The 18,850-nt window shown below is 41.3% G+C and overlaps 1 pseudogene; it reads right to left on the bottom strand.

The window, feature by feature from the left end:
- Positions 1–7,281: 7,281 nt before the first annotated feature.
- Positions 7,282–18,850, bottom strand: part of LOC117480788 — a 119,215-nt pseudogene continuing 107,646 nt past the window's right edge.

Here is an 18,850-nt window from a genome sequence, read left to right as displayed (position 1 = left end):
TAGAAAATGAATAACTGTTGGTCATATTTCCATTTAGAAAGACTTAAACGGGACCTATCATGCAAAATGCACTTTGGTACGTCTTTTCTACATGAATATGTGTCCCCGGTGTTCCAGGGAACTCACCAAGTGTCAGAAAACACAACCCTCTCTATTTTCCTCCATACCCAAATCTCTAAAAAAGGGGCTGCAACGGATCTGATAAAAACTGATCCAGATTTGAACACTGTCCTGACGTCAGGAAAGTGGCGCTACGGCTATTGGGCCAACTCCACCAATCAGGAGGAGACAACCACGGCATTGCCGTTCGAAAGCGCTGGAGACGCTGTAGTACATATGCCAGGCCAGTAGATGGTGCTGTTGCTTTGTAAAAAAGTGCAAATTGAGCTAAATGAGGCATGGCTAAAATGCATGATCTGTTTGGTATTTTGAAAAATAAAAAGTATAAATATGCCTTATATAGGTATGGTCCTACACTATATTATTCAAATATAGCATGATAGGTCCACTTTAAATAATACAGCTCTCAGGACATCAGGAGGAGGAAACAGCTAGCTTGGCTCTCAGAGTTGCATTGTGAGCACTCATGGATTACTACAGCAACACATGGGGAAATACAAACTGAAAAAAGAATAAAAGCAAATCTGTTAAAAATAAGTAAAATGTTTTTATCCGAGAAGAAACTGTGGTTTTGTGACCATTGCTCCAAATAACTATTGAAAAGTGATTGTAAGTTATTATAAAACATTAAACAGTTTCTAATAATGAGTCAAAGAGTCTCTCTTTGTCGACAAATTTAATGAGAAACTAGAAAACAAGTTTTAAGTTTACAGCTCAGATTATTACAGCAGCAAGAATCACATTTACTGAGAACACAGAGAACTAACGGCCGTCACAATGAAGTCAAAGAATGAACATGAGAAAGTATCATATCAGACTTTCACTAACAAAACAAGAACGTCACAAATGAGGTTAAAATGTTAACATAGGTTCAGGAGCATGGCCACGCCTAAAACTCCGCCTCAAACCACGGCCACCCCTATTTATATCCGGCAAAAGCTTCCGGCAACCGCTTGTCTCATCTTTCAAAGATTGACAGGCAGATTGTGATTCACGCTGCGCGTCTTCACAGTTCAATACAAGCTAAACGCTACCACAAGAACATTGCTACTCACCATGGATCCCGAAATCCTGATCAACTCGCCGGAGTCAGATGAAGATCTCTTCGACATCGGCTACCCGCCATCCTCAGGTCAGCAGACGGATCTAAGCCAAGCATCCGAACGGAGCCGCGTGCGCTCGGCAATCAGTGTCCCACACACCAGCCGCCACCGCTCCCACTCAAGCTCCCCCAACGAGATACCTCCAACTCCAGACAGGTCCCAGGCTTCGTCTACTCCGCCAGCGAGGGCAAACAGCCAGGGCCGCAACAGGTACAGCCAGCTCCAATCTCCCCACCACCGGCAGCCTGCCTCACTCGCAGCCCCCGGCCACTCGCAGCGGCGCACTCGACACGCCTCTCGGACGGAGTCCGAACTACGGAGGTGGACAGTCATGCAACTCCAACGTTTCCTGAAGGAAAACGGCATCCACTTTCACCGAAATGACAACAAGGCTAGACTGTTCAACATCTATAAAGCCTACAGCAGCACAACGGCAAGAACAACAACACGCACAGCTCTTCCCGCTCCAGAGTCAACCACCGCGCGCGCGCACCACGGGTCGTGACGTCACAGGCCTCCGTCCTCCTCCACGGACACAGCCCGACTCACCAGCACCCCCTGGTGGGGGCCAGGTTGTATTGCCCTCTGTGCCTGCTCACAGGCTTCACAAAAATCCCCCTGCACATACATCCCTCCGTCCCTTCTTCTTCTCTACCTTCAGCAGTCCACAGCTACCCAGCTTCTGCTTACCTTCCTCCTTTAGCAACGTGTCTCCAGGTAGCAACCAGGTACACGGACGTTAGCATGTTCAGTTAAACGTGTCTCCAGGTAACAACCAGGTACACGGACGTTAGCATGTTCAGTTAAACGTGTCTCCTGGTAGCAACCAGGTACACGGACGTTAGCATGTTCAGTTAAACGTGTCTCCAGGTAACAACCAGGTACACGGACGTTAGCATGTTCAGTTAAACGTGTCTCCAGGTAACAACCAGGTACACGGACATTAGCATGTTCAGTTAAACGTGTCTCCTGGTAACAACCAGGTACACGGCCGTTAGCATGTTCAGTTAAACGTGTCTCCAGGTAACAACCAGGTACACGGACGTTAGCATGTTCAGTTAAACGTGTCTCCAGGTAACAACCAGGTACACGGACATTAGCATGTTCAGTTAAACGTGTCTCCAGGTAACAACCAGGTACACGGACATTAGCATGTTCAGTTAAACGTGTCTCCTGGTAACAACCAGGTACACGGCCATTAGCATGTTCAGTTAAACGTGTCTCCTGGTAGCAACCAGGTACACGGACGTTAGCATGTTCAGTTCAACGTGTCTCCAGGTAACAACCAGGTACACGGACGTTAGCATGTTCAGTTAAACGTGTCTCCAGGTAACAACCAGGTACACGGACGTTAGCATGTTCAGTTAAACGTGTCTCCAGGTAACAACCAGGTACACGGACGTTAGCATGTTCAGTTAAACGTGTCTCCAGGTAACAACCAGGTACACGGATGTTAGCATGTTCAGTTAGACGTGTCTCCAGGTAACAACCAGGTACACGGACATTAGCATGTTCAGTTAAACGTGTCTCCTGGTAGCAACCAGGTACACGGACGTTAGCATGTTCAGTTAAACGTGTCTCCAGGTAACAACCAGGTACACGGACGTTAGCATGTTCAGTTAAACGTGTCTCCAGGTAACAACCAGGTACACGGACGTTAGCATGTTCAGTTAAACGTGTCTCCTGGTAGCAACCAGGTACACGGACGTTAGCATGCTCAGTTAAGAAAGGAAGAAAGACGCTGCGCGTCGTCACGGTTCAAACAAGGTTAGCAGCTAACCCCGTAGCAACAGCGTCCCACCCAGTAAACCAAGGGGCAGGGGCCATGCCACATGCTAACCTATCAGCCGACTCTTACCCAGTACCTTCCTTTCCAACTGGTCTATCTTTTCCCCCTCCCCCTCCCCCCATCCCTTCCCCAACACCTGCATTGTGTTTTGCTGCAACAGCTGCAACAGCGGCAACAGCGGCAACAGCTGCAACAGCCGCAACAGCGGCAACACCTGCATTGATTTTTGCTGCCACAGCTGCAACACCTGCAACAGCGGCAACAGCTGCAACAGCTGCAACAGCGGCAACAGCTGCAACAGCGGCAACAGCCGCAACAGCGGCCACAGCTGCAACAGCGGCAACACCTGCATTGATTTTGCTGCAACACCTGCAACAGCGGCAACAGCTGCAACAGCGGCAACAGCGGCAACAGCTGCAACAGCGGCAACAGCAGCAACAGCTGCAACAGCGGCAGTGAGCAGACGCTCCAGTCTCTATCTCTATCTCTGACCCTCGCTGTGAGCAGACGCTCCGGTCTCTCTCTCTCTCTGACCCTCGCAGTGAGCAGAAGCTCCGGTCTCTCTCTCTGACCCTCGCAGCGAGTTCTCAGGACGACTAGAGATCTCCTCATAGTCCAGAACAGACCTGAATCTAGTAGACTTCTCAGGATGACTAGAGATCTCCACATAGTCCAGAACAGACCTGAATCCAGTAGACTTCTCAGGATGACTAGAGATCTCCACATAGTCCAGAACAGACCTGAATCCAGTAGACTTCTCAGGATGACTAGAGATCTCCACATAGTCCAGAACAGACCTGAATCCAGTAGACTTCTCAGGATGACTAGAGATCTCCACATAGTCCAGAACAGACCTGAATCCAGTAGACTTCTCAGGATGACTAGAGATCTCCACATAGTCCAGAACAGACCTGAATCCAGTAGACCTCAGGATGACTAGAGATCTCCACATAGTCCAGAACAGACCTGAATCCAGTAGACTTCTCAGGATGACTAGAGATCTCCTCATAGTCCAGAACAGTTAACAGGCACAGCAAGCCCTCTGACCCTCGCAGTGAGCAGACGCTCCGGTCTCTATCTCTGACCCTCGCAGTGAGCAGACGCTCCGGTCTCTCTCTCTCTGACCCTCGCAGCGAGCAGACGCTCCGGTCTCTCTCTCTCCGATCCTCGCAGCGAGCAGACGCTCCGGTCTCTCTCTCTGACCCTCGCCGTGAGCAGACCCAACCTAACATTTATGGCATAAACGTATTCTTCCCTTAGAGCGTAACGGAGGCCCGGTTCTGGGCAAACCGCGCGTGCATCATTCTAACTCCTCAAAGGTAATGTTTAGCCGGATTTAGAAGTGAAGATGTAGTCACTCGTTCCAGACACGTTATCTTCAAGCCACATGTTTCTGGTCCAGAAACACTTTCAGAACATCCCGCACATTTTGGGGGGCACTCTCAGAATTAGAGCCATTTCTCCCGCATCGGCGCAGCGTCCACAGCAGCTAGACCAGGCATCTCTTATCCAACCACCTAGGCCCTCGGCCGCTCGTCATCCCAAGCGTACCACGCTTACATCCGCAACAATCTAAACGACGTCTGACATGCACACGCTTAAGTCAGCTGCTTTTAATCCGACTCTTTTGGGGGACCGTAATCAGCCCACGCAGTTCATGCCGGAGACGGAACCCCCACTCTGAGTCTCCCACCGCACGGACCATAGCTCGTCCTCCCAGATCACCTCTTCACCCCCCTCATGTCCTTCACATGTTACTTCAATAAACGTACAAACATCACACTGTTGTGGCGTGGTTCTTGCTAGTGAAATGAGGTTAAAATGTTAACATAGGTTCAGGAGCATGGCCACGCCTAAAACTCCGCCTCAAACCACGGCCACCCCTATTTATATCCGGCAAAAGCTTCCGGCAACGGCTTGTCTCATCTTTCAACCCACCCTCCCTCACCCTTCTACCCATAAACATCCTCTGCCCATCACCATTTATATCTAAACGGTGCATATCTATATACTGCGTATACTAACATTAAACTCCAGGTATCGTCTGGGGGACCGTAATCAGCCCACGCAGTTCATGCCGGAGACGGAACCCCCACTCTGAGTCTCCCACCGCACGGACCATAGCTCGTCCTCCCAGATCACCTCTTCACCCCCCTCATATCCTTCACATGTTACTTCAATAAACGTACAAACATCACACTGTTGTGGCGTGGTTCTTGCTAGTGAAATGTACTTTATCACTTCTCATACCTCACGTGTCTTAATGTTTCAAGATCACTTGAAGTAAATACAAAAACAAGTACCAATAAGGCAACTCGAACCTTTGAATTGACCCAAAACGTGGAATAACACTCTTGGGAGAGACAGACGTGTGATCTGAGGGTCTCAGATGTATGGAGCATGCATTTAGAAATGTAAATGTGAAGCAATTGTTCTGCAATGACTCCTCTTACACTTGACTTTATTTCATTTTTATAACTATTATTATTTTTGTATTGCTCATGCTCTTATTGTTATTATGTTATGTTATTATGTTGCATTGTTGGAGAAGCCTGTGACATTAGATTTTCAACTGCATAATTACTCTGTAGCTATGTCAGATTGACAATAAAGAACCTTGAACCTTGAACCTTGAACCTTGACGTGAAACCTTCAGAAACATTAGGATGGAGGTGTGAACCCCTCCTCCCCTCCTCTACCTCTATGGTTTATCCCACCTTTAATGTCCTCTCGTCGACCCCCCCCCCCAGATTAATCCTGCAGGTACTTCAATTTAACACTTAAGTGCTACATGCAGGAATGAAAAACCCCAACAGTATAAAAAAAACACATTCAGAAAAGAGAAATTAAAACAGAGAATATGAAGATTAAATAACAAATATTAGAAGTTTGTTGTTGAACTGAGATGAGATACAGACTCACAAATGTTTACACTTGTTATTATTCATGTTTGATCTCGTCACAGATCTGACAGTGTTTTAAACATGGTAGCTGGTATTAAAACAAAGTACAGCAAATATGCTCTATAAGGGGAAACACATAAATGTAAAATAGAGATGATTCAGTGAAAATTACACACAGTAGGAAAATATAATGAGGATATATTTGTAATAACTATTTCTGAACTTCAGACTCACTTACTCTCTTTTTGGAGTTTTTTCAAATCTCACAGCCTTCTTTACGTACACGGAGAATAAAATAAATAAACTGGTTACATGATAAAACACTTTAAAATATTCCTCGGTTACAACATGTAAAACATTTTTTCCCATTATTTGTAAACATTAATGGCATTAAAAGTACATATAGAATATATGTATATGACATGCAAACTTTACAATCCACAGATGTTCCCTAAACATCTCATATCCAGTTCCTGCCCTTCTTAAATCTGCAGTTATCACTTTTATATAACAAACATTGTTTTATACATTTCACAATTTGTTTTATAACTGTCTCAACACTGTAATATGTTTATTTTCTTTTTTTAAATTGCCCCTAATTGTTACTAATTTTAATAATGGATGTGTACTCTGTTGTCTTTTTATTCTATAACTAACGTGTTTTTATTTTTCTCTATATTTAATTTAAGTTAGCTTGGACTTTTTTTGCACATTGTACACAAAGTTCCCTTCTTGAATATCTGCAAGGCTTTCCTCGGCATACCAATACTGCACATTTATTATACTATGCGTATTAATATTATTTTTGAGTATATCTATATTAAATTTAGATACTGCTATATTTTAATGTTGGAATAGTTTTCTTATAATTGTTTTATTTCTTTGGTCCTTTTATTACAATTTAAATGATTTAATAATACCTGAAATGTAGATAGTGCCTTTCATAAACCCAAGGACACTTCTACAGTAAAGAAAAGAAATAAAAAGGGAGAAAGACTAAATGCAAATCTAATTAAATATATACATTAATGGGAAAAAGGGATAAATAAATACACACATTGATAAATAAGTAAAGTGATAATTTGATGAATATATTGGACTTAAAGCAAATATCAATAATTATTCAAATCTATAATAATAATACCTATACAAAATAATAAAAGGGGAAAACGATAAACGAAAATATAAATGACTAAATAAATCAAACTAATCAGAATACTATATGTATATATATTTTAATTCTCGTTCTATTATTTGTTGCTAGTAAACCAAGACCAAGCTTAAAAATATAATGCAAAGTGATTTGAAGTCATTATAAGGTATTAAACAGTTTCTAATGATGAGTCAAAGAGTCCCTTTGTGTCGACAAGTTTAATGAGAAACTAGAAAACAAGTTTTAAGTTTACAGCTCAGATTATTACAGCAGCAAGAATCACATTTACTGAGAACACAGAAACTATCGGCCGTCACAATGAAGTCAAATAACATGAGAAAGTATTATATCAAACTTTCACTAGAACATGGTTTGTTCAAACAAAACAAGAACGTCACAAAAGTACTTTATCACTTCTCATAACTAACGTGTCATAATGTTTTGAACATCACTTGAAGTAAATAAAAAAAAAAAAGTACCAAAAAGCAACTCAAACCTTTCAATTGAACCAAAACATGGGAAAAAAACGATTCAATGAACGTTACACACAGAAAAATGTGAAAAGGCTGGTTTAACCAAATAAAAAAAACGTTTTTATTAACCAGAGCACTCTCATATAGAGCTAAGTGTGTGAGGACGGCAGGATTTTGGGAGGTCTGAATGTAGTCCATAAACAACATGTTTATTAGAACGTAAAGTCACTGTTGGTCAGCTTTCCATTTAGAGAAAAGCAGGAGGAATGCTAGCTTGACTCAGAAAAGGATCAGATGGAGGCAGAGTGAGTGCGCTGATGGACTTTTAGTGTATCAGATCTTGTGATGGTTTTCCCACATTGCTCACACCAGAATGGTTTCTCTCCCGTGTGACTACGACGATGGATTGTGAGTTTACTTGATGTAGTGAAAGTTTTCCGACACTCTTCACAGCTGTATGGTTTTTCTCCAGTATGAATGCGTTCGTGTATCTTAAGACTACCTTTCTGAGAAAAGGTTTTCCCACACTGGGTACAGCTGTATGGTTTCTCTCCAGTATGAATGCGTTCGTGCATTTTAAGATTACCTTTATCAGAAAAGGTGTCCCCACACTGGGTACAGCTGTATGGTTTCTCTCCAGTATGAATGTGTTCGTGCATCTTAAGACTAACTTTATGAGAAAAGGTTTTCCCACATTGCTCACACCAGAATGGTTTCTCTCCCGTGTGACTACGACGATGCACTGTGAGTTGACTTGATGTAGTGAAAGTTTTCCGACACTCTTCACAGCTGTGTGGTTTCTCTCCGGTGTGGCTACGCTGGTGGGATGAAAGAAGACCTTTATGAGAAAAGGTTTTCCCACACTGGGTACAGCTGTATGGTTTCTCTCCAGTATGAATGCGTTCGTGTGTCTTAAGATGACCTTTCTGAGAAAAGGTGTTCCCACACTGGGTACAGCTGTATGGTTTCTCTCCAGTATGAATGCGTTCGTGTATCTTAAGATCACATTTCTGAGAAAAGGTTTTCCCACATTGCTCACACCAGAATGGTTTCTCTCCAGTATGAATGCGCTGATGCTTCTGAAGATAACTTGATTTAGTGAAATCTTTCCCACATTGGTCACAGCTGAAAAGTTTGGGTTCCTTTGTTCTTCTCTGTTTCTAAAAAAGACAAACAGATAAAGAGTCAGTGAGAGGCCTTGGTGCAGATATATCTTAAAACAAAAATAAGAGTCTGTAAAAATAAACCCCACAATTTTCAAGCTTGTTTCCTCATTAAATAAAAGTACAGGTTTAAAGTCCTTAACCTGTTAAGCACCGAGCCTGTTTTTCATGTTTCAGGCTCGAAAATGACATGCCCAAAACAAATGACTACAACTTAACTTCTAAAAGGGTTATATGAATAATTTCTTTTATCAAAGCAAGGTTACATCTGTGAGTTGGATGTAGAAGTGTCAGAATCAATATAAATGTTTTTTATTTTAAAGAAAATTCAGATTTTACATAGTAAAAAAACTGTAAATTATAGTGTCCGTCCAAAAATTATTTTTTACAGATACTGAAAACTACCCTTGGATGATGGGTTAGTAGAGTAAAAGCTTTAGGAATCCAAAGTACAACATATAATAAGTACCCTGTATCAAGATTGATGCAAAACAAGTGACATTTGACCTTTTTAGAGAGATTTAGCCAAAAACCCCCACTTCTGGGGTCATTTGGGTGGATTTGACCTATCTCTGGCCCCCCTTGCTCGATTGGGATCGTTGACACACCTTTCTGACCGTTAGAGCCAATAGAATCGAAGCGGAGGCCCACACACACACTCATTGTAAAGAGAAAAGATGGGGGCTACACGTCTAGAAATGAAATTAGTTTTGCAGATTTTGTCCTTCTGGAGTTTGGAAATTAAAAAGCAGTTTTATTGCTTATGGATTATCAGAAATCATTTCAAAGAGGACACAGACACATAGGATGAACCTATGGATTAACTGCAGTATCGTTTTTTTATCGTTTGAATGCCATTGAAGACCAGTTTTGACCAAGGTAAGCCATGTTAGCGTTTCTAGCTACTTAGCTCCACATGTTATGATGTACGCTTTCGTTTATAGCGTCGCGAATGTTTATCACTGAGTGTTGAGGAGGGCACCGTTAGATTCAGTGTCTCCAGGACACCAAAAATGAGTGGTTGGCTTTGCATCTAGGATAAGTAATAAGGGAGTTATGAGTGAGTTTAAGTGTGGGTTTTTTTTGGGAAAAAAAATTAAAAAGATCAGTTAGCTGAGTTTCTTCCCGTTACATGGATATAAAACATTCATAGTTTATTAAATATTAACATTCCTTAGACGTTGTTTCCTGAAAATAACGTGTTTTTCCGCCCGGTACCGGGCGGGCCGTGCGTAACAGGTTAACCAGTTAACCTGTTAAGCCCTGAGCCTGTTTTTCAGGTCTCAGGCTCGAAAATGACATTCCCAGAACAAATGACAATAACTTCCCTTCTAAAAGGGGAAAATTAATAATCTTTTTTCTCAAAGCAATGCGAGTTGGATGTAGTGTTAATTTCGTCAGCTATTTTTTTTTATTTAGTTGAGTCTTGGTCCTGTGTTAAATTTCCTTTTTAGTTTTAGTCATATTTAGTCACCTTCATCCTGTTTTTATTTAGTCAAGTTTTAGTCGACTAAAAGTCTGAGCATTTTAGTCTTATTTTAGTCAAAGAAAACTAATTATTTTAGTCTAGTCTACTTTTTGTCAATGTAAACTGTTGAGTCTTTTTTAGTCATCAGATTATATAGAACATTTCAGTCCAACTAGTCTAGCCAAAACCAATAATTTGACATTTTAGTCAAACTTATTTCACAATAAGATTATATCTTGTCCTTATTTGATGAAAAACACAGGTTGAACGATTAAGAATGCAGCTTTGCAGAGTATCTGGTCAGGTTTGTGGTGTTTTTACCAGCTGTGTTATGGCCACATTGCTTCCCTTCGGATAAAACAATGCATTCACTTTTTTTCTCAGCCTCATTGTAGCGAAAATGGGCCCAAATATCACATTGTTTCTTTCTCCCAAGCAGTGGTGGCGTTAGACATAATCCATTATTACCCGTCGAATCTGTACACAATTCATTCGCGCTGACGGGGACGGTATTCGGTTAACGCGACCACTGCCAAGCCCTGTTGTTCCCATTTTATTTTCTGTTAAATAAGGTTAGACCCGAGTCTTCCTGACAGTTCACAGTGTGCCGCTGGCCCGGTGTAATTCAAATGTACCGCCGCGCGCAGCACAGACACACAGGTGCTGCCCAGCCGCAGCACCTGTGTGGAACTGCTGGGAGAAAAACTGACTATCACAGATGTAACGTCAGTGTTTCCCCTAGGTTAGGTGTGAGTCTAACATTAAACAAGCAGTCTGCTTGTCATACATTGCTGACGATACATTTTAAGAGGCAATTTGTTGAGTCATTGTCGCTAAATGCCGGTAGCATCAAGCTAGCAAATCCTGCATTAGCCTCACATCAACAGGTGTAGACAGAACATCCAATTATCCTGAGCTAATTTACTGAATGAACCAACTCGCATCTCCTGTCTTTTTTTTCACCCAACACATTAGACTATTCTTCTGCTGGAGTTTCATTGTTGTTTTCTTTCAAATTCAATACTGTAGTTCAAAACCGCGGTACCTGCTCTGTGAGCTATTTTTAGAATGCGCACGCTACGTTCGTTGTCGCGTTCACGTGCGTCCACCTGGGCAGGCTGTGTGTGTCCTTCTCCTCCGTGACGATAACGGCTTGAGGTTAAAACATAATACACAAATTTGAAACTGGGGGGGGGGGGGGGGGGGGGACACAAACGGGCAGACAGCAGAGTTCGGGGCAATAATGCAGATTTGTTTGACTTTTTTACACTTTGTTGTTCTCCTCCTTTCCTCCGCTCTTGTCTCTGATTGTGAGTGTGTGCATTTGTGTGTGTGTGTGGGGGGAGCGGAGCCCCGCCCTTCAGAAACAGAGCGGAGGGAGAATGTGAATACGCAAAGCAGTGGACACTGAAACATGCACATAGCCTACATTGGATAAATAACATATACATTATTATTTTTAATAAAAAAAAACAAAAAAAAAAACACCTTGAATTTCAGGCGGGGCGCGGGGCTCCGTTTAAATAGGGCGCAGCGCAACGCCAAGACAATGGTAGGGGAAACACTGAACGTTATCTTTGATAATATTTGGTCTCCTCATTTTTCGTCAACGAAAGTAAAGAGAGATTTTGGCATAGTTTTTATTTATTTTTCGTCTCGTCACTTTTCGTCAAGGATATTGCATGTTGATTTCGTTAGTTATTGTTTACTGCCGTCGGTGCCGTCTCGTCATCATCTCATTTTAGTCATGGAAAAAAAGGTTGCTGACTAGGCTGGAATGACTGAGGGGGCTGTTCAAAAATCCGAGGGGGCGATTTTCTTTTCACAACAACGAAAGATATTGGCAGTTTATTTTTATTTTTTTTTATTTAACCAGATAAAAAACATTGAGACAAAATCTCATTTTCAATGCTGACCTGGCCAAGAAGGCAGCAACGTTACACATAACACATAACACAAACATATAAAATACAGAGAACATAACCAAGAAAACAAAAGACGAAAAAGCAGTCACTACATTGTGCACATTAGGACAGTAAGAAAAGTACACTACTTGTTACTACAAGAGCAGCTGGTGGTGAGGACCTCAGCCAACTTCAATTCAAAACATGATAAAGAGACAAGTGCCCTCAGTTTGAGGCTTGATTGAAGGTCATTCCAAGACCAAGGACCATAATAAGAAAGACTCCTTTTTCCAGCCTCAGTCCGCACAGCAGGAACCTGGAACCGTATCCAGGCACTGGATCTGAGGTTGTAAGAGTCACAAACTGGGGCAAATCTGACACATATGTACAGTGGAAGCTTACCTAAAATGGCTTTATACATTAATAAAAACCAGTTAGGCTATACAGTGTGCAATGATGAGTCCTATAGGGTGCATTTGATATATAACGCAGTGCAGCATGGTAAAGTGGGTCAAGTTTGGCCAAAACAGTGGGACAGGCAAATCTATAAATGGTATCACCGTAGTCCAGCTGGGACAGGAATAAGCCAGAGACCAACCTTTTACGGGATGAAATTGAAAAACAACATTTAAGTCTGTAAAGGAAGCCAAGAGTGAATTTCAATTTCTTTGTTAAAACTTCAATATGGTGTTTAAAGTTCAGATTACTGTCCAACCAAAAAGCCCAGATATTTGTAGGTATCAACAAACTCAACAGAAACGCCATCAAGGGTGTCAATGGAGAGGCAAGAGGAGGACGCTGACTTGGGAGCAAAAAGCATTGCTTTGGTTTTCTTACTGTTCAATAGCAGTTTAGAATCAAGAAGTGCATGCTGCAGCGTGATACAATCTGATTTTAAATTGGAAACGGCCATATCCAGAGAAGGAGCACACGAGTATACAATAGTGTCATCAGCATACATATGATAGGTAGAAAATTGCATCTGATTACAAATATTGTTTACATATAATAAAAAGAGCAAGGGCCCCAAAATAGAGCCCTGTGGAACTCCCTTCTCCAAGGTGACAGGGTCAGAGACAGTACTACCCAACCTGACGCATTGAGTACGGTCGGTTAGATAACTCTGAAACCAGCAAATGGCATTGTGACCGAAACGAGACACCAACATAACATTAGACATAATGTGGTGATCTACAGTGTCAAATGCTTTGGCTAGGTCAATAAACAATGCAACACAAACTGATTTCTTATCCAAAGCAGCCTTAATATCGTCTAAGACTTTCAGTCACAGTACTGTGCTTTGATCTGAATCCAGATTGCATAAGGTTAAGGATGTTGTGTGAATTTAAAAAAAGTTTTAGCTGAGTAGAAACAAGGGACTCAAGAATCTTTGATAACACAGAAAGATTTGAGATAGGACGATAGTTATTCAACTCCGTGGGATCACCAGCTTTCAAGAGGGGCGATACCAGAGCTTGCTTCCACACAGCTGGCAGTGTGTGAGTGGACAGGGAGAGATTAAAAATATCAGTTACAGGTTGTGCTATAATCTGAGCTGCAATTTTTAAAAAGAACGGGGTCGAGGCCGTCAGGCCCGGCAGACTTTTTAGGATCAATCGAGTGCAAACCCTGTAAGACTTCAGAGACCGAGAAATAAGCGAAATCAAAAACAGGAGAGTTCAACTCTTGACAATGGCTGTGAGTACGACCATTTAGAGAGTCATGACTTTGCTCATCAAAAATGTGACCAGCCTTTTTGAAGTGAGCATTAAAGGCATTAGACATACCATCTGAATCAGAAATAAAAGAATCACTGACCTTCAGTTTTTGTGGGAAACTAGAAACCTTCTTGTTCTGAAGTGATTTAATTGTTTTCCAGAATTTAGAATGGTCATTAAAACAATCAGTGGTTAAGCTCCGATAGTAATCAGCTTTAGCTTTTTTAATAAGGGCAGAACATTTATTTCTGAGGACACGAAAAAGAAGCCAATCATCACTAGTGTTAGACTTTCTAGCTAAGGACCATGTGTCATTAATTGACACTGCCAAGCGTTTTTCCTTCCCACTGCTCTACAATCTCTTTGCTTATTTATTTGTATTCCGGATTGACCCCTCTCATTCTGTTCCTTTCCTCTGATCTTTAATAATAGATAGAACATTATTAGATGGCTGCACTTTGGTTAACAGACTAACATTGATTTCCTCAATGTATAAATTGACAGGCTCTGTAATTATACCATAACCTTTTCTCCTCTATCCCTTAACTCGTCTTCCTATCAGATTTACTAACTTACTTACTATACTCTAGTCAGGTCAGGATTAAAGAACAATTATTTCCAGGATTGAATGTTCAAACCAAGGCTTAAAACCTAGAATTTCATAAGAAAGTGACTAATATATAAACCAAATGTAATATTGGATAAAATACTACACCATGGACAGACACAGATTAAACATAAAGTCCCCTGGTTTGTCTCTAGAGTCTAACTGCCATGAGAAAAATCAAATCAATGTTCCAAAATCCGCCACTAGATGTCGCTCATTGTACCAATACGGTTGATATAATACAAAACATATTATTATTATTATAGTAAAAGGGCTCGCCTTGGCAACAACCCAGTGTGCGAAAAAGTACCCGTCCCACCGCCCGGGACGTGTTATTTACAATGTCGGACAAGTAGATCTTTCAATTGACTTGTCCAGCGGACAAGTGACGTTGTTAGCCCTCATTTATTGACAAATTATTGATAAACTCAGTTTACAAAATGCAGAACTCATTCGCAAATTGTCCGTGTCCGCCATTGTTCGTTTAGAAATGTTAGTTTCGGTTCTGCTTGTCGATTCCTAAGGAAATGCATCTCGCCGCTTTCTGTACTGTTAGACGGGGGCGGGGCGGTGCGGGACGTGTAGCACAGTGGCAGGGTTGGGAAGCAAAACTCGGTTCCGAGTAGGAACAAATAACAATTGTCCGGTACCGGGATTAATAAGAGTTGTGAGGACAGGAGGCCGAGCCCCGCGGACCACAGCTCTCTCTCTCTGCTCCGGATCATCTGATCGCTGCACGGTGCAGTTCAGCGTCTCTCTCTCTCCCTCTCTCTTTCTATACACAGCGGACCCGCTGCCCGTTTAACAGCCTAATCTTTGTCAAACTTTCTTATGTTCTTTCTTTAACACGTAATGAAGGTTATTAAGCGTTTTAGCTCCTATGTTGTTAATATTGACCGCCATTTCCTTTATGAAGTAAATCAGCCTCCCTGTCTGTGTCCTCGCGCTGTCCTCACATCCCCCGACCCCCAGACTCGGAGGAGCACAGGGATGTCAGTATTGTTTATGAAGCAGGGTATAGAAAATACATTATTGAAATGAAAATAGTATTTATTTACTTTTGCAAACAGTGAGCAGCTGCAGCATGTGTATTGCAGGACATGTGTAAGCATGCAAGCGTCTTTGAGTTGTAGAAAAGCGCTAGGCCTATAGGCTATAAATATAATGTATTATTATTATTAGGCCTATGTGTTGGACATGTGTGGTTGGACTCTGTCTCACAGGCAGGTTGCAGAGTAACATCAGAGGAGACTGGGCCAATTGTACATTCTCAAACTGCACCACATAGAACTAACTAAACAATGAAGAGATTATTTTTATATAATTGTATTCAATAACCGTAAGAAATTAAACAGTATGAAGTGATTTCTAAATAGGAATACAGATTTTACTTAATGTTTTCATAAATATGTTTTTCTCCCAGTTTGTCATGGGACTTATTTTTACCCTCTCAAAGAACCGGAATCGAGAACCGAAAATAACCGGAATCGAAAAGCAGAACCGGAATCGTTAAAATCCAAACTATACCCAACCCTAGGTATGTGTGATGCAGTAAAATCTTACCGCTCACTTACGTTAGCGGTGACGTAAAAATCGTGGGGAAAACTAAAATACGTTGGCGAAGAAGAAGATTCCAGTGGCCCCAATTTTTGTCCATTCTGGACAAGTGAAAAATATATTCCGACAAGTAAATTGCCAAACTCACTTGTCCATGGACAAGTACTCTCTAAAAACTTTTTCTCACACTGCAACCTGATCCATCCAGGCAGCCATAAATAATAACAAGTAACCATCATGTGTGGTGCTATCTGTAGTTGTCCGTCTTTTTTTTGTTGATTTCATATTGTTTTCACAGAGCTGTGAAAATGAATTTCCCCCTGGGGACAATACATCTAAACTAATTTAATATTCAATCCCACACATGACGATTGAGAACATAAATTCTTAACTTGCCTCATTTAAAGCACTTTTGTTGTAATACTATGGATTTAGTTGACACTACTAGCCGAGTTTCTTTTGTCCAATATCTCGCGGGCAGGTACATTGAATTAGAGGTAGAAGAAGAAGTAGGTAGTAGAAGAAGAAATACGCTAACGCTACAAAAAGGCACAACAGTGTTTCTCTGTTTTTACTGACATGTAACATTTTATTTCACCTTGCTCTATGTTTTTTAACGCACATTAAAAAAAGGGGAACATTTTCGGGAGTTTCAACCGGGTACCGGCCACCGGAAACGGGGACTTTGCCCGGAAAACGGGGACGTTTTGTTCACCCATCCGACTGTGTTTACAGCTAAGCACACATGCTAACATTAATTAAGACTACAAGCTCACTTGGGGTTGAGGCTTTTTTACACGTTGCTTGACTGCCTGCCCACATATCTGATCTAAACATAGTAACGTGTATTGGGGAAGATAATTATTTAAAGTTATTATTTAATAATTGTGACATTTATTGTACTTTTTGATGGATGAATGATGCTCAAGGTGAGGGGGCAAATAATAAAACTGAGGGGGCAATGCCCCCTTTTGCCCCCTCGTGGCGCCGGGCCCGTCGCTGACGAACATATTTCATCATAGTTTTAGTCAACGAAATTAACACTAGTTGGATGGAGAAAAGTCAGAATCAATTCAGATTGAACATAGTAAAAAATGTAAATTATAGTGTCCGTCCGAAAATAAACCTTTACTTATAGTGAAACCACCCTTGAATGATGGGTTAGTAGACTAAAAGCTTTAGGAATCCAAACTATAACATATAATAAGTACACTGTATCAAGATTGATGCAAAACAAGTGACATTTTACCTTTTTAGAGAGGTTTAGCAACAAAAAACAACAACTCTGGGGTCATTTGGGTGGAAATGGGTGTATTTTCCGTTTCTCTGGAACCCATTGGTCGATTTTGATGATTGACATCTCTTTTGAACCGTTACAGCCAATAGAATTGAAGGGGAATTTCCACATACACACGTTACCATTGATAATTGAGAGCTACGCGCATGTCGTCTGCCCAAAGCGAAACCTATCTTACGCTCTGAAATCTGAAAACTAGGTTTATTGCTGATGGATTATCAGAAATCATTTCAAAGTGACACAGACACATTGGATTAACCTATGGATTAACCTTCAGCAGCGGTTTTATCGTTTTCATGCCATTGAAGACAACATTTGATCAGACAACAACAATGGTAAGACATATTGCCGTGTTGGCTACGGGGTGTGATGTCTGTTTTTGTTTCTCATATCGCGAGTTCTGATCATGGAGTGATGATACAGATACCTATCGAATCTGTGTAATCTCCAGAGGTGGGGACTCGAGTCACATGACTTGACTCGAGTCAGACTCGAGTGGCATATTTTTGGACTTGAGACTTGCTTGACTAACATTGATAAAAGACTTGACTTTGACTTGGTATTCATGACTTGAGACTTGACTTAAGCTTGAGACGGATGACTTGAAAGGACTTGTCTGTTTAAAATTAAATATTTGCGTTTGTTTTTGTAGTGAGATATTACGTTTAGTTTTTCGAAAAATGTGATTGGGTGATTATAGCGCCGTGCGCGCAAACCTGGCAACCCACTAGACGGCAGGAGTGTCAGTTAACATTGCAGCGGCTAGCGTTACTCCAAAAATAGTGAAGTTTGGATTCAAGGATTATGTTGTCGATGACGCTAATAAGAAGAGAACAGCGGTATGCAGGGTCTGCAGCATAAAGATCAGTGACACGACCACCACAACATCCAACTTTATTCGTCACTACAAAAAACCCACAGAGAAAGGTGCGTGAATGTGTTGTGTTAGCTAGAAAGCTAACGTTAAGTTTAAGCTACGTTAGACTTGGTTTCAAATCGATTAAGCATTGCAAAGAGAAGACAAAACGGTAAATGAACACTATACCTCCAAGGGATTCATTTTGACTAACCCTGATACTGACGGGCTGTCAGGAGAGAGAGAGAGAGAGAGAGAGAGAGAGAGAGAGAGGAGAGAGAGAGAGAGAGAGAGAGAGAGAGAGAGAGAGAGAGAGAGAGAGAGAGAGAGAGAGAGAGAGAGAGAGAGAGAGAGACGAAAAGAGATGCCTCGTTTATTTCCCCTGTGTTATCAGAAGTTACTGTAAACTGTTGAATAATGTAGTTCATCTACTTTTAGTAGTTTGTTTAAATGTTTTAATTATGATGTTTTTGTTTGTAGAAGTGCATCATTCCTTGATTTATTGTAAAAATGAATCTGAACTTTTTGATCTGTTATGATGATAAACTGAAGCCATTTCTAAATTAACCCAATTAAGTGAGTTTTAAATCGTCCTACTTAGTTTATAAGGAAATTATGAAGAGGAACAAATTAAATTATTTGAATATGATATCTATGTAGGTGCTGACGCTGTTCTAGTGTTAACAGACATTTAAATTAAATATGTGTAATGGCAAATGCCATATATGATTTTCTTACC

The sequence above is a fragment of the Trematomus bernacchii genome, unplaced genomic scaffold (genome assembly GCF_902827165.1).
Source record: "Trematomus bernacchii unplaced genomic scaffold, fTreBer1.1, whole genome shotgun sequence".
NCBI lineage: Eukaryota > Metazoa > Chordata > Actinopteri > Perciformes > Nototheniidae > Trematomus > Trematomus bernacchii.
This window is presented reverse-complemented; position numbering and strand designations above follow the sequence as displayed.